Source organism: Hylobates moloch, unplaced genomic scaffold (assembly GCF_009828535.3).
Source record: "Hylobates moloch isolate HMO894 unplaced genomic scaffold, HMol_V3 SCAFFOLD_3, whole genome shotgun sequence".
Classification (NCBI taxonomy): Eukaryota; Metazoa; Chordata; class Mammalia; order Primates; family Hylobatidae; genus Hylobates; species Hylobates moloch.
The window spans coordinates 112,184,024-112,207,405 of NW_026652278.1; positions in this window are offsets into that span (position 1 = coordinate 112,184,024).

Below are 23,382 nucleotides of genomic sequence, written 5' to 3' on the forward strand. Positions count from 1 at the left end.
TTAGTGCTCCTCAGATATCTTCCACTGTGGGAAATTGTAATTTAGTAGTTATTGTTGTATTTCCTGGACTCATCTACACAGGATGAGTGCTAAGAGATTTACTTTAAAAAAGACTGATTTTTAGGTACATCAAGAACATTCTTCCTCTTTCTTAAGCTTCTCATGTCTATGTGATTTGCATAAGGTAATGGTTCTAACATTTTTTAAAAAATTAGAAAGTCTACTGGATGTCTCTTAAAGTTGGCTTATTTGGGGAGTATGAGGTAATCTAGGTCAATAAGAACCAAACTAGATCTACTAAGATTGGTTAGGACTATCAGAGAATTTCTTAAATAAATTCACCCTTAATCCTGAGATAATTGTGAATCCCAAGTTTCATCCTAAGAAAAATAATATGATGTAGTAGAGTTGGTTTGTGTTTTGAAGGACAAAGGAGCACAATGAGATTTCCTGTGACCTGTTGAAATCCATAGAATTTTACATACAAAGTTCATCTTTTAATGACATTTCATTCTACTCATAATTACACCTGTAACTAACATCTATAATCAATCTCTTTTCTCTCCCTTTAAAAAATACTCTGTATTTCTGTTATAAAAATAATGATCATAGTTTCTGAGCTGTAGCCTAGAATGGAACAAAATATTTGAAATCTGAGGTGTTTTAAATTTTATAATCCACTTACATCCATTTATATCCATTTGCATAAGTAAAATACAAAAATATTTTACTTATTTTAAAATCCACTTAATTTTTTTTTTTTTTTGACGGAGTTTTGCTCTGTCGCCCAGGCTGGAGTGCAGTGGTGTGATCTGGGCTCACTGCTACCTCTGCCCCCCGGGTTCAAGCAATTCTCCTGCCTTAGCCTCCCGTGTAGCTGGGATTACGGGCATCCACTGCCACGCCCGGCTAATTTTTGTATTTTTAGTAGAGACAGGGTTTCACTGTGTTGGTCAGGCTGGTCTTGAAATCCTGACCTCATGATCCACCTGCTTCGGCCTCCCAAAGTGCTGGGATTACAGGTGTGAGCCACCACTTACAACTTCGGTAATTTTATAATCCACTTACAACTATGAAGAATCATAGTTCCTCATCCAATTCCCTGACCTGAGTTTGTTCCCAGACTCAAAGTCCCTAAAATATTAGTCTTGCACTACATAAGCATGTAAAATTTATAGGAATATTCATACCTAAAATATTTTCAGCTTATTGTATTTCCCTTGAAAACATTGTTGACATTTTTTGATTTTAATAAAAAGAAGCCAGTCAAAAATCATTTTGTATCTTGATTTCAGTCAATGACACCCAGCCACACAAATATAGATTTAATGTTGATTAAAACTAGGTTTTTGAGTGGATATAATGCATGAGAAAATTAAAAAATAAATATTGGCTCAGAATATTTTCACTGTTATGAAATTTATTCCACTTTGGCCTAGTTTGTTGTATAAAAAGATATGTGTTCATAATAACCATGATGTACTACTAAAGACTGAATTCACATTCTATAATAATGTTGGCTTAAGCATTCCAAATATTCAAAAGAACAATATTTCATTCCGTTTATATGGAACCATTTTTATTAATAATTATATCTTTCTCTAGAAAATAAACATTTAAAACAGTTTAAGTATTTTTTAAAATTTTGCCAATCTTTACAGAGAAGATTGGTTTTGGAAAATGAATCTTATGTTTGTCAGCAATATATGTCAGAATTGTTAAAAGCTCAGCAATTATAGTCAATGTATTTCCTATTAATTTAGACAACTCCTACTTTTGAATGATCATCTTAGATGACTTGGTCCTTTAGTTATTTTATATGACTGAAGACTGTGTGTACAGATCTGCACTTAGTGATTGGAAATCAGGAAGGTACATAAACACATTCTCTAGGATAGGGAAAGAATTTTTAATCTGCTTTAGACTGAATTATGGTAGGTAAAATTAGTAAAATACTCTTTAGGTCTGGAGTATTGGGTGTGTTCCTGTCCGCTGGTCACAGTAGGTTTGAATACGTGAAGGTCAGTGGTTAACAACAAAGATCAACAGAGAACATGTGAAAGATTGGAGGATAGCATATGAGAAACTGGATGATAAAATAGGGCTTGAACAGACTCAGCAAGTATTACAAATTTTAGCAACTAAGGCACACTGATACCTCCATTTTCAATAAACAGTCTTGGTGACTATAAAGATATGTATGCTATTATTTATTTGTTTATTATGTTGTTTATGTATGTAATTTACATTTGTAACAAGATCATTGAATCTGCACATTTGTGCACAAGTTCACATTTAAAACTACCAGAGCACATAATAATAATAAAAAATCTGTCATACAAGTGAAGCATTCCAACCACAAGGGAGACTAAGGTAGGATGAGAAAACACTCTTTATATTCTGCTTCAAATATCTCAAAAAGTTCCCAGAGATTTCAGGAAGCATTTCCCTTTTTTAATAAAATGAAAGCACAAAAGTTTGAGATGGTCTGGGACAAAGGTAACAGTCAGTGGGAGAGTCTTCTAGACTTGTTTTCCACATTCAGAATAAGTCCTACAAAAAAAAGTAGAAAGAGCTTAGGTTTCCTTAAGCTCTTCCATGCAAACCCAAACCCAGTATGACATGAAAGCCAAGCAATCTCCTGTTGACTTATTGACAGGAAGCATTTCAGGACCAGTTACCCCGTTTTCAGAGTGAGTCATCTGTTCTGTAGTAATCCATGGTATTAGCTCCACATGTGTACACAGGATGCTGCCACTGCGTCACTGTGAGGACACAGATGGCAGCAACAATCATATACTTCCTGGGGACTCTTCAAACTGTCAAAGACAATTTCGATTGCCAATTTTGTTTTTTTTTTTTTTTTTTTGACGGAGTCTTGCTCTGTCACCCAGGCTGGAGTGCAGTGGTGTGATCTGGGCTCACTGCTACCTCTGCCCCCCGGGTTCAAGCGATTCTCCTGCCTCAGCCTCCCACGTAGCTGGGATTACAGGCATGCACCACCACGTCCAGCTAATTTTCGTATTTTTAGTAGAGACGGGGTTTCACTGTGTTGGTCAGGCTGGTTTCGAAATCCTGACTTCATGATCCACCCACCTCGGCCTCCCAAAGTGCTGAGATTACAGGCACCCAGCCCATGGTTGTTTTTAGTAGTTGCTAATAGGTTTCTGATAGACTGAATCAAATTAATGTATTAATTCAGGAGACTATTAAGATAGACCATCTCTTGCATCTATTCATTCTTCCCCAAAGTCAAATGAATAAATTAAAAATGTTAGCAATAATAATATTTGTTCTGCTCAGTTTTAAAGGGTCAGACCTTACATATCAGGAATGATTCTTCATTGTTAGAATCTAAACTTTTAATTGCCCTGGAGCTGTTCATATTTTCTATGGGTGGTCAATACAGTTTGGCAATACAGTTTGACAGTACAGTTCTGCTGAGATTATGGAAGCAGCTGCTTCATCTTCTTCTTCTTTATTCTCAGGTGTGCTGCTCTCTTGTGGGCCCTAGATGGGTATGTTATTCAAAAGAGCTCTTGTTGTACTCTAAGATAACCAAAATTTATAAAGAAAAAGGGAAAATGATAGTAGTTTTGAGCACAAGTTCAAGTACATTTATAAACTGACACATTATTATTGTTAGTGCGTGTAAGGCAATTTGCAAAGGACTTGAGTCAGCTCTACCTCATCACTTATTATCTATGCAATGCAAACCACTTCTCTGTCCACTAGCTTCATCTTTAACATGGGAGTAATTATATACTAAGTATAAATTAAATTTAAATGAAATAACACATGTAAAATGCCTATCATTGATTCTGGCAGATAACAAACACACAATAGATATTAAATATTATCACTAGTAAGTATAAAATATGAAATTAAAGGTTATATTTGTTTGTTAATAAATATCCAATATTAATTAGTGTTAATTAGTATCCAGTGGTATAGGAAGATTCTGTGGCAAGTTGTATTATTATTCTCTGATATTTGATGATCCTCCCCAGGGGAAGATTATATTTCCATGACCCACTGACATCAGACTTGGCCACACGTTTCTCTTTGGCCAATGAAAATGGGCTGAAGTAATGTGTGTTACTTCTGAGCATAAAGTTTAAGAGCCAATATGTGGTTCACCATTTATTCTTTTCCCTGTGCCATGATCATCAGAAAAATGTAGACAGAGGCTGCTTTATCAGCCTGGATTTTGGAATGAAGACAACAAGGACAGAAAATGCAGTCCATCTGTGTAACAAGTTCCATGAGCAAGAAATAAACCCTTTTTGTAGCAACCGAGATTTTGAGATCATTTGTTATTTCACCATAACCTGCATTTTAAAACATTTTTGTTGTATAAGTTAATATCAACATTTTCCCCAACCCTAACCCCGCCAAAAGGAATTATTTTACTTAGGGAGCAATGACTAAGCCATTCCCAAAACAAACATAGAGAAGGCTGCTCAGTTTGGTATCTGTCTTTTCCAGTGGAAGGAATAGTTCATTCCAGAGAATGAATTTTAGGTTTGGCACTAGACCGAAAGCATTTTGTGGGCTCCTGGAGCTTTGCTTTCAAGAGAATTGCAATTGTGGGTACTGATCCTTCACAACTCTGCATAGCAGGCAATTACTACTAGTGTTTCTCAAATGGTCCCTTTCCAAAAACAACTTATGAATATAAAAATCAAAAGCTAAAGTTTCATTGTTCTTTAGTTGGAATAAATCCCAGACAACTGTATTGAATTTATTCATATACATGAAAAGACTTAAGAAAATCTCAGTGGGAGTAGGAAGAGAAGGTAGGAAATTGGCATGATAATGAAAATGAAACTTTACACAATCATAAGGCAAAGAAGAGGCAAGGTCAAGGCTTTTTTAATTAGAAATTTTATACCTTTGAAAATTAGACTTATTTACTTATAGTATTACATGTGTTTGACCATTAAATGTCTGTTTGAGTTCCAAAATGTTAATTTCAAGGATGTTAGCTACCAGGTTTTTTATCATAAGGCCTTAAACATTTTTTTTAGTTGGGGGGCTGAGTATAAGTAGAGCCTCAGGTGAAGTTCTCCCGGTGCAGGTTATGGATAATAGTAGGCATGATCTTGGAGATTTGCATGAAAATAGATCATACTTTAAATGTACCCAGAAAATTTGCTCTTTAATGTTTTATTTTGGATAGGTCACAATGATTCATAGTAATGAAAAACAGTCATTTCCTAATTTATCATTTTTGATCAAACTTGTTAATATTAAACTAAAGAATAAGTAAAGGGTACCAGTATTTAAAAAGCTTGAAAATCAGAGCTCTTTAAATTCTTCAAGGACTTTTTGCCAGATAACTAATGAACAATCAATTGTATTTTCTATTTGTTAAAAAGTATTGAGCATCCAGTATATGTTGGGCACTGTCCTAGATAACAGGGATGTATCCATAAACAATATAGACTGAAACCCCTATCTTGGTGGAACATATAGTTTTGAGAATAAGTTAATGAATGCACCTTATAAGTAGACCTTTCATTGTTCCTTATAATATTTATGCTTGAACTGAGGTACAGCAAAATGCAATGATGGCCTTAAGCATGATAGGCTTAAGTGTATCCACTGCAACTCATATACACAGAAGTTCAATTATTTTTAATAAGTGAATTCAGCCTTCTGCAGATGATGGAGGGAGGATCTAATCTTGCCATTTCAAGGCATCTCAGTCACTTGTGACTAATAAAGTTAGTCTCTTGTGGCTAAATAATGAGTCAACTTCAACATTTTTCCTTTTCTCCTTCACCTGCCTTTCTTTCAAGGCCTGATCTCAGTGTGGACTGGGCTGACATAATTTTCTGGCTGGGAAAGGATATTTATCCCATACTAGCTCCCAAAGATCTAGTGCAATCTGCTCTTGGGGCATCACTCTAGTTTTAGGGGGTCCACTTTTGAAGAGTCTTTGTCTGATATAACTTGTATTATTTTTTTCCTAGGTTAATATAGTTCACAGGGATCACCCTGGGGAAACTTGGTAATATCACCCAGCTGGTGGTGAACCCTTCTGGATCACTGCTGGTGTTGCTTGATCTTCTAAGACTCAGCTATATTCTCCAGCTGACCTTGCTCTATTCTGTCAATCCTGTGGCTTCTGAAAAGGGCCCCCCTTTTCTCTAGGGATTTCAGGCCCTGAGTGAAGTGGTGTGTGTGTGTGTGTGTGTGTGTGCTCGCATGCGTGCACATGCACAAGGAGCAGGCTGTGTGTTCATGTCACCTCCTTTAGGGATTTTTTTGGTCCAGCTTAGAGGGTATTCTCCTTTCTGTTAAGTGGGAACTGTCCCTGGGTCATCTATTGCATCTTTCCTACTATGTGGCTTAGGGTAAAAACCCTGTGCTCCTTGGTTACAATCTTTGCTTGTTGCTGTTTAAAAAACTTTTATTATTTTTTTTATTTATAAGATTTTGTTCCCTTTCTAAAAAGACTGAATTACAAGCTTACTCTTAGAATTGTCATCTCTGAAGAAAGTATTAAGTGTTAGCTTTAGAAGTCAAAATCTGAACTTTATCACCTCTGCTGTTGGCTGGCCTCTGCCCTCCTCTGAAGCTAAGGATGCCTCACACAGTGGGTGAAGGACTTTGGGGCAGCAAGAATTACCAGGAATAAACAATCACCAGATAACATTTCAAAACATTTCTCTCCCTCATGAGAGCTTCAAAAGACATGAGAAAATAAAGTCAATCCTCACCAACACTATGGCTAGGAAAAATAATTCAGTTGTTTTAGAAAGAGCAACTGACTATGTTTTTAAAAGTTGTTGCTTAAGTTACTGGTGTCCTGGGATTAAGTTGGCACATTTTTATGCACACGCTATTTCACATAAATAACACACTATTGGCCAGTAATCAAAAACATGAAAATTCGGTTTTCAAAGAGATTGAGACTAGCCTGGACAGCACCTGTAGACTTTGTAAGATACAAACATCAATTTTGGAAAAGATGTAAGTCATACCCAACACTGGTTACTCCAAAGTACAAAGTCTAGTGGTACATTCTTTAACTTTGTGTGTGATAAACAAAACAACAAATAATGAAAGAGAAGGTGAAACATACTGTAATGATTATTTCAGATATGTAAAAAAATCTCATTATCAGGCATTATGGAAATCACTCCAATTAGCAATTTGGCAATTCAACATTTGAGGATGCTGAACCCCCAAGAAGATATGCCCCAGGCCCAATATTTCCTTCACTCTGTGTCTTTCAGGGATCTCTTCACTCAATAACAACTTATGAGACATCGCTTAACTTTCTAATCTCCCCTACTACACTGTGAGCTCTCATGAGAGCAAAGGCCGTGCTTGTTTACTCTGAACCCTGCTCTGTCCCCAGAACCTGGTATAGTACTTGGACTTAGTGAGTGCTCTGTAAACCTTTTTCAAATATTTTAACACCAAAATAGTCCTACTTACCCTCTTTCCATAAAGAAAATCAGTTTGGAGTAGTTTGTAATGGTCCAGATATTCAAATTTAGATAAAGACTAATGGGAATGTGATCAAGACTGGGCTTCTTAAATAGATTCTCCTCTCTTCCAGTTGTACATATAGAATATCTTCTAGGAAGGGCCTAATTGGATCATAGACACAATAGCTTCTGGTATTATTTGACCAATCAGATCATAGTAAACTAGCGTTCTTACAGGACAACACGAAGGATTTTCATCACCAGTCCTCAGCATATAGGCAGTCATAGAAAAAAGGATTTGTCCTGAAATGGTCAGCTGTTATTTTTTCCCCATGTCCTTTACAGTAAAATTTGTGTCCTCACTTTACTAAATCTCCAGCAAGTAATTCCTTAATTTGAGTCTAGAATGGACTTCCAAGTTGTTGTTGTTTCTCATAACCAGGGCTTTTACTAGCCAGGCAATATTTTTAATTTGTATTATTAACTTTATCTTCAAATTTGTAAATACATGAACAAACTCTGGAAGATTTGATTTAGCAAACATAGGAAGAGGATATTAAAACATTTCAGATTTGAGATTAAAATCTGTAAACTTGACACAATCTCATGGATTCCTTTGTTATTACTAAGGACAAAATGAACAAGATGAGGGTGAGAAATTCACTTGGTGTTCTGTGTGTTTGTTTTGCCATATCTCGTTTTCATATGCTTTCTAAATTGTTTCCTCTCCCTCCCTCTTGCTCATGCCACTCCAAATCAGTCTGTCCCAAATTTCTGAGGAAATAGGTCACAAAGTAAAGAGCTGAATATCAAAAATGAAAAAAAAGATGGCCTATTGTAGAATACCATTCTCACCACAAACAACAGTTTTTGAATCCTAACCTAAGTTTGTACAGCAATGGAACCCAACCCAGTCAGACATTAGTTCCATGCCAATGATGGATTTTATTTTGGCTCTTAAACATATTTATCTAACCTAAAACTCAACCACTGTTTAAATTAGAAGGTGCAGCAAGTAATATGTAATTTGGAACAAACAACTTTTTTTTCCTTCTTATTTTCAGGGAATAAAAGAGGAAGTGAGGGTAGAAAAATAATACTTTTTGCTTACACATGGAGGAGTGGGAGTGGGATGGGGTAGCAAAAAACCCAGACAATTCTTTTAGATTTCTTTAAATGTTGAGTAAAACCTGTGCACTATTGAACCACAAAATAAAGAGCCCATGAATAACATTAATTTGCTCTTTGCTAAACATTGAAAGATATTACAAATATATTTTCAAAACTAGCCCTTTTCTTTTGGAGTTTTCTAACTAGTTGATAAAACAGTAATAGAAGACATGTAAAAGAAATTACAGGGGGGTGGACCCAAGATGGCCGAACAGGAACAGCTCCCGTCTACAGCTCCCAGCCTGAGCGACACAGAAGACGGGTGATTTCTGCATTTCTGTTTGAGGTACCGGTTTCCTCTCACTAGGGAGTGCCAAACAGTGGGTGCGGGACAGTCGGTGAAGCACACTGTGCATGAGCCGAAGCAGGGCGAGGTATTGCCTCACTCAGGAAGTGCAAGGGGTCAGGGAGTTCCCTTTCCTAGTCAAAGAAAGGGGTAACAGACAGCACCTGGAAACTTGGGTCAGTCCCACCCTAATACTGCACTTTTCCAACGGGCCTGGAAAACGGCACACTAGGAGATTGTGTCCCGCACCTGGCTCGGAGGGTCCTATGCCCACGGAGTCTCGCTGATTGCTAGCACAGCAGTCTGAGATCAAACTGCAAGGCCGCAGTGAGGCTGGGGGAGGGGCGCCCGCCATTACCCAGGCTTGCTTAGGTAAACAAAGCTGCCAGGAAGCTTGAACTGGGTGGAGCCCACCACAGCTCAAGGAGGCCTGCCTGCCTCTGTAGGCTCCACCTCTGGGGGTAGGGCACAGACAAACAAAAATTCCGCAGGAACCTCTGCAGACTTAAATGTCCCTGTCTGACTGACAGCTTTGAAGAGAGTAGTGGTTCTCCCAGCACACAGCTGGAGATCTGAGAACAGACAGACTGCCTCCTAAAGTGGGTCCCTGACCCCCGAGCAGCCTAACTGGGAGGCACCCCCAAGTAGGGACAGACTGACACCTCACTCAGCTGGGTACTCCTCTGAGACAAAACTTCCAGAGGAACTATCAGACAGCTGAATTTGTGGTCTCATGAAAATCTGCTGTTCTGCAGCCACCGCTGCTGACACCCAGCCAAACAGGGTCTGGAGTGGACCTCTAGTAAACTCCAACAGACCTGCACCTGAGGGTCCTGTCTGGTAGAAGGAAAACTAACAAACAGAAAGGACATCCACACCAAAAACCCATCTGTGCATCACCATCATCAAAGACCAAAAGTAGATAAAACCACAAAGATGGGGAAAAAACAGAGCAGAAAAACTGGAAACTCTAAAAAGCAGAGCACCTCTCCTCCTCCAAAGGAATGCAGTTCCTCACCAGCAACGGAACAAAGCTGGACGGAGGAGGACTTTGACGAGTTGAGAGAAGAAGGCTTCAGACGATCAAACTACTCCGAGCTACAGGAGGAAATTCAAAACAATAGCAAAGAAGTTAAAAACTGAAAAAAAATTAGACAAATGGATAACTAGAATAACCAATGGAGAGAAGGGCTTAAAGGAGCTGATGGAGCTGAAAGCCAAGTATCAAGAACTACGCGAAGATTGCAGAAGCCTCGGTAGCAGATGCAATCAACTGGAAGAAAGGGTATTGCTGATGGAAGATGAATGAAATGAAGCGAGAAGGGAAGTTTAGAGAAAAAGGAATAAAAAGAAATGAACAAAGCATCCAAGAAATTTGGGACTATGTGAAAAGACCAAACCTACGTCTGATTGGTGTACCTGAAAATGATGGGGAGAATGGAACCAAGTTGGAAAACACTCTGCAAGATATTATCCAGGAGAACTTCCCCAATCTAGCAAGGCAGGCCAACATTCAGATTCAGGAAATACAGAGAACGACACAAAGATACTCCTCGAGAAGAGCAACTCCAAGACACATAACTGTCAGATTCACCAAAGTTGAAATGAAGGAAAAAATGTTAAGGGTGGCCAGAGAGAAAGGTTGGGTTACCCACAAAGGGAAGCCCATCAGACTAACAGCTGGTCTCTCGGCAGAAACTCTACAAGCCAGAGGAGAATGGGGGCCAATATTCAACATTCATAAGAAAAGAATTTTCAACCCAGAATTTCATATCCAGCCACACTAAGCTTCATAAGTGAAGGAGAAATAAAATACTTTACAGACAAGCAAACGCTGAGTGATTTTGTCACCACCAGGCCTGCCCTAAAAGAGCTCCTGAAGGAAGCACTAAACATGGAAAGGAACAACCGGTACCAGCCCCTGCAAAAACATGCCAAATTGTAAAGACCATCGAAGCTAGGAAGAAACTGCATCAACTAACGAGCAAAATAACGAACTAACATCATAATGACAGGATCAGATTCACACATAACAATATTAACTTTAAATGTAAATGGGCTAAATGCTCCAATTAAAAGACACAGACTGGCAAACTGGATAAGGAGTCAGGACCCATCAGTGTGCTGTATTCAGGAAACCCATCTCACATGGAGAGACACACATAGACTCAAAATAAAGGGATAGAGGAAGATCTATCAAGCAAATGGAAAACAAAGAAAGGCAGGGGTTGCAATCCTAGTCTCTGATAAAATAGACTTTAAACCAACAAAGATCAAAAGAGACAAAGAAGGCCATTACATAATGGTAAAGGGATCAATTCAACAAGAAGAGCTAACTATCCTAAATATATATGCACCCAACACAGGAGCACCCAGATTCATAAAGCAAGTCCTGAGTGACCTACAAAGGGACTTAAACTACCACACAATAATAATGGGAGATTTTAACACCCCACTGTCAACATTAGACAGATCAACGAGACAGAAAGTTAACGAGGATATCCAGGAATTGAACTCAGCTCTGCACAAAGTGGACCTAATAGACATCTACAGAACTCTCCACCCCAAATCAACAGACTATACATTTTTTTCAGCACCACACCACACGTATTCCAAAATTGACCACATAGTTGGAAGTAAAATTTTCCTCAGCAAATATAAAAGAACAGAAATTATAACAAACTGTCTCTCAGACCACAGTGCAATCAAACTAGAACTCAGGACTAAGAAACTCACTCAAAACCGCTCAACTACATGGAAACTAAACAACCTGCTCCTGAATGACTATTGAGCACATAATGAAATGAAGGCAGAAATAAAGATGTTCTTTGAAACCAACGAGAACAAAGACACAACATACCAGAATCTCTGGGACACATTCAAAGCAGTGTGTAGAGGGAAATTTATAGCACTAAATGCTCACAAGAGAAAGCAGGAAAGATCCAAAATTGACACTGTAACATCACAATTAAAAGAACTAGGAAAGCAAGAGCAAACAGATTCAAAATCTAGCAGAAGGCTAGAAATAACTAAAATCAGAGCAGAACTGAAGGAAATAGAGACACAAAAAACCCTTCAAAAAATTAATGAATCCAGGAGGTGGTTTTTTGAAAAGATCAACAAAATTGATAGACCGCTAGCAAGACTAATAAAGAAGAAAAGAGAGAAGAATCAAATAGATGCAATAAAAAATGAAAAAGGGGATATCACCACCGATTCCACAGAAATACAATCTACCATCAGAGAATACTACAAACACCTCTACGCAAATAAACTAGAAAATCTGGAAGAAATCGGCCGGGCGCGGTGGCTCACGCTTGTAATCCCAGCACTTTGGGAGGCCGAGGAGGGCGGATCACGAGGTCAGGAGATCGAGACCACAGTGAAACCCCGTCTCTACTAAAAATACAAAAAAAAAATTAGCCGGGCGTGGTGGCGGGCGCCTGTAGTCCCAGCTACTCGGAGAGGCTGAGGCAGGAGAATGGCGTGAACCCGGGAGGCGGAGCTTGCAGTGAGCCGAGACTGCGCCACTGCACTCCAGCCTGGGCGACAGAGCGAGACTCCGTCTCAAAAAAAAAAAAAAAAAAAAAAATCTGGAAGAAATCGATAAATTCCTCGACAAATACACCTCCCAAGACTAAACCAGGAAGAAGTTGAATCTCTGAATAGACCAATAACAGGTTCTAAAATTGTGGCAATAATCAATAGCTTACCAACCAAAAAGAGTCCAGGACCTGATGGATTCACAGCCGAATTCTACCAGAGGTACAAGGAGGAACTGGTACCATTCCTTCTGAAACTGTTCCAATCGATAGAAAAAGAGGGAATCCTCTCTAACACATTTTATGAAGCCAGAACCGTCCTGATACCAAAGCCTGGCAGAGACATAACCAAAAAAAGAGAATTTCATACCAATATCCTTGATGAACATTGATGCAAAAATCCTCAATAAAATACTGGCAAACTGAATCCAGCAGCACATCAAAAAGCTTATACACCATGATCAAGTGGGCTTCATCCCTGGGATGCAAGGCTGGTTCAACATATGCAAATCAATAAATGTAATCCAGCATATAAACAGAACCAAAGACAAAAACCACATGATTATCTCAATATATGCAGAAAAGGCCTTTGACAAAATTCAACAATGCTTCATGCTAAAAACTCTCAATAAATTAGGTATTGATGGGATGTATCTCAAAATATTAAGAGCTATCTATGACAAACCCACAGCCAATATCATACTGAATGGGCAAAAACTGGAAGCATTCCCTTTGAAAACTGGCACAAGACAGGGATGCCCTCTCTCACCACTCCTTTTCAACATAGTGCTGGAAGTTCTGGCCAGAGCAATCAGGCAGGAGAAGGAAATAAAGGGTATTCAATTAGGAAAAGAGGAAGTCAAATTGTCCCTGTTTGCAGATGACATGATTGTATATCTAGAAAACCCCATCATCTCAGCCCAAAATCTCCTTAAGCTGATTAGCAACTTCAGCAAAGTCTCAGGATACAAAATCAATGTACAAAAATCACAAGCATTCTTGTACACCAATCACAGACAGAGAGCCAAATCATGAGTGAACTCCCATTCACAATTGCTTCAAAGAGAATAAAATACCTAGGAATCCAACTTACAAGGGATGTGAAGGACCTCTTCAAGGAGAACTACAAACCACTGCTCAATGAAATAAAGAGGATACAAACAAATGGAAGAACATTCCATGCTCATGGGTTGGAAGAATCACTATCGTGAAAATGGCCATACTGCCCAAGGTAATTTATAGATTCAATGCCATCCCCATCAAGCTACCAATGACTTTCTTCACAGAATTGGAAAAAACTACTTTAAAGTTCATATGGAACCAAAAAAGAGCCTGCATCACCAAGTCAATCCTAAGGCAAAAGAACAAAGCTGGAGGTATCACGCTACCTGACTTCAAACTATACTACAAGGCTACAATAACCAAAACAGCATGGTACTGGTACCACAACAGAGACATAGATCAATGGAACAGAACAGAGTCCTCAGAAATGATGCTGCATATCTACAACTATCTGATCTTTGACAATCCTGACAAAAACAAGAAATGGGGAAAGGATTCCCTATTTAATAAATGGTGCTGGGAAAACTGGCTAGCCATATGTAGACAGCTGAAACTGGATCCCTTCCTTACAGCTTATACAAAAATTAATTCAAGGTGGATTAAAGACTTAAATGTTAGACCTAAAACCATTAAAATCCTACAGGAAAACCTAGGCAATACCATTCAGGACATAGGCGTGGGCAAGGACTTCATGTCTAAAACACCAAAAGCAATGGCAACAAAAGCCAGAATTGACAAATGGGATCTAATCAAACTAAAGAGCTTCTGCACAGCAAAAGAAACTACCATCAGAGTGAACAGGCAACCTACAGAATGGGAGAAAATTTTTGCAACCTACTCATCTGACAAAGGGCTAATATCCAGAATCTACAATGAACTCAAACAAATTTACAAGAAAAAAACAACCCCATCAAAAAGTGGGCAAAGGACATGAACAGACACTTCTCAAAAGAATGCAGCCAAAAAACACATGAAAAAATGCTCATCATCACTGGCCATCAGAGAAATGCAAATCAAAACCACAGTGAGATACCATCTCACACCAGTTAGAATGGCCATCATTAAAAAGTCAGGAAACAACAGGTGCGGGAGAGGATGTGGAGAAATAGGAACACTTTTACACTGTTGGTGGGACTGTAAACTAGTTCAACCATTGTGGAAGTCAGTGTGGCGATTCCTCAGGGATCTAGAACTAGAAATACCATTTGACCCAGCCATCCCATTACTGGATATATACCCAAAGGACTATAAATCATGCTGTTATAAAGACACATGCACACGTATGTTTATTGTGGCACTATTCACAATAGCAAAGAGTTGGAACCAACCCAAATGTCCAACAACGATAGACTGGATTAAGAAAATGTGGCACATATACACCATGGAATACTATGCAGCCATAAAAAATGATGAGTTCATGTCCTTTGTAAGGATATGGATGAAACTGGAAAACATCATTCTCAGTAAACTATCGCAAGGACAAAAAACCAAACACTGCATGTTCTCACTCATAGGTGGGAATTGAACAATGAGAACTCATGGACACAGGAAGGGGAACATCACACTCCGGGGACTGTTGTGGGTTGGGGGGAGGGGGGAGGGACAGCATTAGGAGATATACCTAATGCTAAATGACGAGTTAATGGGTGCAGCAAAACAACATGGCACATGGATACATATGTAACAAGCCTGCACATTGTGCACATGCACCCTAAAACCTAAAGTATAATAATAAAAAATAAAGAATTAAAAAAATAATAAAAATAAAGAAATTACGGTGAGAAAATCAGGATAAGTTTACATCATACTGCAGAAAAAGACTACATTATATCTGAGAGGTAGCTATTGCCAAAACAATGCTGACTAACAAAGAAAATATCTGTGACATACGATAATATGCACCCATTTCTCACTCACATGTCTGCAAAGCATTTGGGGCCTGCTAATTCTAGGTCAGGCTTGGCTGGGTTTGATTTGGTTAGTTTCATGTCTGCCCCACTTTTCTCATTGATGTAGGGTCAGTAGGTTATACAGGGCAGGTTCTTCTAGACAATGGGAGAAGTGTAACAGGATAACCCCAAGCACTCCATCATATTTCAAGCCCCTGGCCAAGGTAGAGAAAAAGTATATAGAAATACACCCCGCCCATCATAAAACTATACCAAGTATATGGCAGTATAGTCTAATTATAAGAAAATAAAGAATTGGGGCTAATATTTCACTCTATGCATATAAATTGTAGTACATAAATTAATTATCATCTAAAGCGAATAATATTTTTGGTTTAAAATATGATGGATTCTATTTAGGAAAGCAATTTATTTCAGTGTTATGAAATGCCGTTATAAAACGAAAGCCATAAATGTGATTATTGTATATCAAAGGTCAAGGACATTGTAAATTCTTTCTGAAAAAAATGAACTCATGATGGGTGAATAAAAGCTGTTAAACTGCATGTTGTTTCATTTTTCTTTATTAGAAAGCCAACGTTAAAAGACATTCTTTGGTCGATGTTGGATTCATTCTTAAACAGATTGATTACACCAAAGCACTAACCAACCAAACAAGACCTCTAGTCAATATGCATATCTAACTTAATTTATATTTTGTTGATTTAATGGATGATTCCTGTATTTTCATCTAAGTTGATTGTGCCTTTTTTATATTAAAGCACATGTAATCTTTTTGCTCTTCTTTTCTTTCTTTTTTTTTTTTTGAGACGGAGTCTTGCTCTGTTGCCCAGGCTGGAGTGTAGTGGCGCAATCTCGGCTCACTGCAATATCTGCCTGCCAGGTTCAAGCAATTCTCTTGCCTCAGCCTCCTGAGTAGTTGGGATTACAGGCGTGCCCCACCACACCCAGCTAATTTTTGTAGTTTTAGTAGAGACAGGGTTTAACCATGTTGGTCAGGATGGTCTCAATCTCCTGACCTCATGATCTGCCTGCTTTGGCCTCCCAAAGTCCTGGGATTACAGGCATGAGCCACCATGCCTAGCCACACGTAATCATTTTTACAGCATTTTACTTTTTTGCTCATGCTGTCTTTATCTTCACATTTCTTCTCTTTCCCCCCTTTCTTCTCCTTCCTCTTTCTCCTTTTTCTTCTTCTTGTTATGTCATCCTTATTTTATAGATGAGGAAACTGGATCTTAAAGTGGTGATATGGTTTGGCTGTGTCCCCACCCAAATCTCCTCTTGAATTGTAGCTCCCATAATTCCCATGTGTCGTGGGAGGGACTGGGTGGGATGTAACTGAATCATGGGGGCAGGTCTTTCCCACGCTGTTCTCATGAATAAGTCTCACAAGATCTGATGATTTTATAAATGGAAGTTCCCCTGCACGAGTTTTCTCTTTGCCTACCGCCATGTAAGATGTCCCTTTGCTCTTCCTTCATCTTCTGCCATGATTGTGAGGCCTCCCCAGCCATGTGGAACTGTGAGCCAATTTAACCTCTTTCCTTTATAAATTACCCAGTCTTGGGTATGTCTGTATTAGCAGTGTGAGAACAGACTAATACAAGTGGTTACATTACTTACCTGAAGTGACGCATGTACTAAGTACCTAGACCTAGCTTGAAGAATTTGTGACTTCTAATGCTTAATCCTCTAATGTTGAACTTGAGCGTTATTTAACTTTATAGCTATTTGATTTCGTACTTAGAATGTTTACCTAGTAGAGTGGTTGTCAAATGATCATTTGGGGCAAACTGTTAACAGTATACATTTCTTGGCTCCATGCCCTGTCATTGTGATTCTCAGTAGATTTATGGTTGTGATGTTAAGTCTCTATTTCTTTTTAAAGTCCATTTAATACTGTACATTATATGCTGTTATATTTTTTCCTCAGCACCTGTTCATTGCTATTCATATTAGATACATACATGTGCACACACAAATACATATGAGCACTATTTCTTCTGTTTTTATTCTTCAGCTGACATATATATTAGTTACTATTTTCCCATTAGAATGCAAGATTTGTAAGGGTCCTTTTATTGACTTCTTTCACTCTAGACTACCAGCTCTTTGATTAATGATCATACATGTTTGATGCTCAATAAAATATGTTGAAGTAATAAATAAACATTATATTGACTTTCTAATCCTTCTGTTAATCTTATGGATCATTGATGATTTTGCTATTATAGTATGTTATATATTATTAAAGTTATTTTTCTTTCAGCTAAGTATCCTAGGTTATTTTTATCCTAAGGTTAATACTAGGTTAAATATACAGGATTTTGAGTATAACAATCTATATTCTAGAATTACCTAGTCAGCTACTGGACAGATAGAAATCTAAGGCAAGTATCTTATACTCTCTGAGCTTCAATTTCCTCATCTAAAAATATAAATGAATAAACTCCTAGAAACAAACAACTTACCAGGACTGAATCATGAAGAAACCAGAAAATCTAAACAGACAATAATAAATATATTGAATCAGTAATCAAAAGTCTCCCAGCAAAGAAAACCCCAGGATCTGATGACTTCACTGGTGAATTATACCAAACATTTAAAGAATAATTAACAGTACTTTTTGTCAAAGCCTTCCAAAACATTGATGAGGAGGGAACATTTCCAAAATCATTTTATGAAGTCAGCACTACCCTGATACCAAAGCAAGACAAGGACAAGAGAAAAAAATAGAGAGAGCAATATGCCTGGTGAGCATAGATGCAAAAATCCTCAACAAAATACTGGCAAAGTGAATTCAGTAGCACATTTAAAGGATCATGCACCATAATCAAGTGGGATGTATCCTTGCAATGCAAAGATGTTCAAAATATGCAAATCACTAAGTATAATACACCACATTAACAAAATGAAGGATAGAAAAAGTATAATCTTCTCAATAGATTCAGGAAAAACATTGGACAAACTCCAATACCCTTTCATAATAAAAACTCTCAGCATTATTAGATCTAGAAAGAATGTACCTTAACATAATAAAGGCAATGTATGGCACACTCACAATGAACATTATACTTAATAGTGAGTAGCTGAAACTTTTTCCTTTTAGATCAGGAATAATACAAGAATGACCATTCTTGCCATTTCTGGCAAGTACTTGCACAGTACTGCAAGTCCAACAAGAAAAACAAATGAAAAGTTTCCAAATAGGAAAGGAAGAAGTGAAATCATCTCTGTTTTCAGATGACATGATTTTGTACATAGAAAACCCTAAAGACTCCACTAAAAAGCTATTAGAACTAATAAATGCATTCAGTAAACTTGCAAGAGAAAAATCAACATACAAAAATCTATATGCTACCAATAAACAATTTGAAAAAAATTAAGGAAATGATCCCATTTACAACATCAAAAAAGAATAAGATAGGAATAGTTTTAACCAATAGGTGAAGCATCTATACATTAAAAACTATCAAACATTGATGAGATATCAAACATTGATGAGGTGAATAAGACACAAATAAATAGAAAAATATCACATGCTCATGGACTGGAAAAATAATATTAAAACTTTTATAATACCCAAGGCTATCTACAGATTCAATGCAATCTCTATCAAAATTCCAATGGCATTTTTCACAGAAATAGAAAAAACAATTCTAGCGTTCATATGAAACCACTAAAGAAACTGAATAGTTAAAGCAATCGTGAGCAACAGTGACAAAACTGGAGACATCATACTTCCTGATTTCAAATTACATGGAAATGTTATAGTAATCAAAACCGTGTGGTACTGGCTTACAAACAGACACATGGACAAATGGAATAGAATAAATAGAGGGCCCACAAATAAACACACAGATATATGGCCACTTAATTCTAGACAAAGGAACCAAGAATGCACAGTGAGGATAGTCTTTTCAATAAATTGTGATGGAAAAACCAGATATCCACATGCAAAAGGATGAAATTTGATCCTTATCTTACACTACACACCAAAAGCAACTTCAAATGGATTAAAGATTTAAATGTAAACTGCTAGAAGAAAACATATGGGAAAAGCTCCTTGTCAATCCACTTGGTAATAAATTTTTGAATATGACACCAAAAACATAGGCAATGAAAGCAAAAATAAGTAGGACTGCATAAATTGAAAAATGTCTGCATAGCAAAGAAAAAAATCAACAAAATGAAAAGGCAAACTGTGGAATGAGAGAAAATATTTGCAACACACATATTTCATAATGGATTAATATATAAATATGTAAGGAACTTACGTAACTAATAGCAAAAAGAAACCAAAAATAGGCCAAAGACCTTAATAGACATTTTTGAAGACATACAAATGACTGACAGGCATATAAAAAGGTGCTGAAGTAACCAGTGTTGGTGAGAAAGTGGAAAAATGGGAACTCTTGTACATTGTTGGTGGGAATGCAAATTAGAACAGCCATTATAATAAATAGTATGAAGGTTCCTCAAAAAATTCAAAATAGCCCTACCATATTACTCGGCAATGCCTCTGCTGGGTATATACCCAAAGAACATGAAATCAGCACCTCATAGAGCTACCTGCACTTCCATGTTCATTGCAGCATTACTCACAATAGCCAAGATATAAAAACTATCTAAGTGTCTTGACAACAGATGAATGAATACATCTGTTGGTAAATGTGGTATATATATGCAGTGGAATATTATTTATCCTTCAAAAAAGAAAAAAATCCTGTCATTTATGACAACATGGATGAACCTATTAATAAGCCAGACACAGAAAAACAAACTCTGCATGATGTCACATATCTGTGAAATCTAAAAAAGTCAGACTCATAAAAACAGAAAGTGAATGTTGATTCCAGGGTCTGAGGGATAGGGAAATTTGGATGATTTTGGTCAAAGGGTATATATACACTTTGAATTATAAAATGAATATGTTTTGAAATCCTAATGTACAGCATTATATTTAAAGTTAATAATAATGTATTGTATATTTTAATTTGCTTAGAAAGTAAACCTTAAATGTTCTCATCATACACACAAACACACACACACAAAGGGTAACTATGTGAGGTGATGGATATGTTAATTAGCTTGATCGTGGTGGTCATTTCACAGTGTATGAATATATCAAATTATCACATTGTGCATCTTCAGTGTATACATTTTGTATTCGTCAATCACACCTCAGTAAAGCTAAAGACATAACAGTTTTTTGGGGTTTTATGAAGCTTTTTGTGGCCAGTGATAAGAAAAACATGTCTTAGATATACTTCACACAAGTCAGCTTTTTGCTCAAAGGACAGATAAAGGATATATAAAAATTGAAAGATGTTTGTGCTGTTAAGTTGTAATCATTTTTTCTTTTTCTTTTTTTTCTTTTGAGAGGGAGTCTCGCTCTTGTCACTCAGGCTGGAGTGCAGTGACGTGATCTTGGCTCACTGCAATCTCTGTCTCCTGGGTTCAAGCCATTCTCCTACCTCAGCCTCCCAAGTACCTGGGATTACAGGCGCCTGCCACCACGCCCAACTAATTTTTGCATTTTTTGTAAAGATGGGGTTTCGCCACATTGGCCAGGCTGGTCTAGAACTCCTGACTTCAGGTGATCCGCCTGCCTCGGCCTCCCAAAGTGCTGGGATTACAGGCGTGAGCCACCGCGCCCGGCCTGTAATCATTTTTTCTTCGTAAATGCTATCGTGTTGAAAAGTGCTAAGTCTGTCCTACTAGTGCACTGGTGCCCATATATATGGTGCCTTGAACTTGTGCAAAGGCTATATAGGAAGAAGAAGTGACCAGATAGAGTCTTTGGTACCCCACTCTGACTTCAATCTGAATACCTTTGATTTTCATAGACTGACTAATTTTTGTTCCACATACGACATTGTTTTACAAAAGTTTTATGATAAAAGTGACATTTCCAAAGCCTGAAATCAGTGTAAGCCATACATTCTATTACTCTTCCAAAGATAAGTCCCCCCAATAATACAGTATTATTTGAAAAAATCTGAAAGTCACTGCTTTAAGAATTGTAATTCAAAATGTGTCATATCTACAGGCTTCATTTAACACCAACCAACAAACTCTGGCCTACGTAATGGAAAATTGAAGTAGAAACTTTCATTTTTAACTTCCCCTTTCCCTTTAAGCCAGTTTTACAACTTCAATTTATGCAGCCTCATTTTATTCCAACACTCTCTTGCTTTGTCCTTTATCTTGTCCTCCAAATTGTGCACATAAACCATCACCTATAACTTTAAATAGAAATTATACCTCCTCCTGAGAATAGTGTCTCTTAACACAGCATGCTATGGTTTAGCAGTTTTTACCAACAGCACCTCTTCTGGCATTTTAATCAAACATTTACTTAGACCTTTCTGACACAGTAATAATATTACCTTGTATGACAGACAGAATTTTGATGGAGGCTTTCCTCCCTCTATGATTAAAAATAAATAAAGGCAACATGAAAAAATTCAAACTATGACCTTGGGATGCTTGTTTTATAAAAAAGGCTCACAAAAGATCAGAGATATTAGCTGCTAAGGAAAGAAGGTTCAACATGAAAATTCTTACAGACCAAGATAGATAAAATGATTTTAAAAGTTCAGAAAAAAGTCAATTCCCTTGTTACGTTAAACAAATTAACCACATCCTGCCCCTGGCTGTCTTTGCTAATTTGAATTTTCTGGAATCTGCTGATGCAGGTTTAACATGCTGTATAGAATTAACTTGTTTCCTAATTCCTTTATACTCACACCTTCACCCTCTAATTCATTCATTCATTCTACAAATACAGTATTGATTGAATAACCACTCTGTGCTAGGTACAGTTTTTGGCAAAGGAAACACATCAGTGGAAAAAATAAGCCAAATTCCTACCTTTACAGTGTTTGGGTAACTCTAGCGGGGAGCCAGCCTTTCCGGAGTGAGCCAGCACTGCCTGTGTAAGCTCAGACAAATTACTCAGCCTCCTTTGCTTGTTTCTGTTTTTTTAAAAAGGAAGACATCAGTTTCTACTTCACAGGGATATATAAGAATCAAATGATTTAATACACAAATACTTGTTAATAGTCCCTGGCTCATTCTGGGAGCTCAGTAATTAGCTCTCATTATTATAATTAAATGAGTAAATAGAAACTATTATTTAAGTGAAGATAATGCTGTGAAGAAAAACCAAGTAGGATAAGGAGCTTGAGTGATTACAGTTGGGATGGGTCCTGTTGCTTAGATGAGCAGGTCAGGGAAAGTTTCTCCGAAGAAGTAGCATTTGACCTGAGCTCTACAAAGAAATTGGTGATTATGCAAAATTGAAGGCCAGGAGCCAGAAGAGAGCTGTACTTGTGTGTGATGAACAGACTTCTTTTGAGACTGAGTTTCACTCTGTTGCCCAGGCTGGAATGCAATGGCACGACACCGTTTCACTGCAATCTCCGCCTCCCGGGTTCAAGTGATTCTCCTGCCTCAGCTTCCTGAGTAGCTGGGATCACAGGCACATACCACCACACCTGGCTAATTTTTTTTTTTGTATTTTTAGTAGAGATGGGGTTTCACCACGTTGGCCAGGCTGGTCTTGAACTCCTGACCTCAAGTGATCCACCCACCTCAGCCTCCCAAAATGCTGGGACTACAGGTGTGGGCCACTGTGTCTGGCCCGTGTGATGAACAGACTTCTACCCTGTTTTCCTATCTCCTTTGGCCATATTCTGGTGGGTAAAACAGAATGATGAAACCAAATGAAACAGAGACTAGGAAGCCGAATGAAACAGGGATTGGTTGAGAAATCAGAAGTAAAAACATCAATAATAAAATCAACAGCCAATCAAGATTTTAAAATAATAGTTTGGAATATGAATACCAAATAAAGAAATTACACACCATTAACCTGAGAACTAGGATGAACAGATTGTGACAGATTGTAGATTGCCTTAATTGATTGATCTCCAAGTTCTGTCCCTAAGAAACTAGTC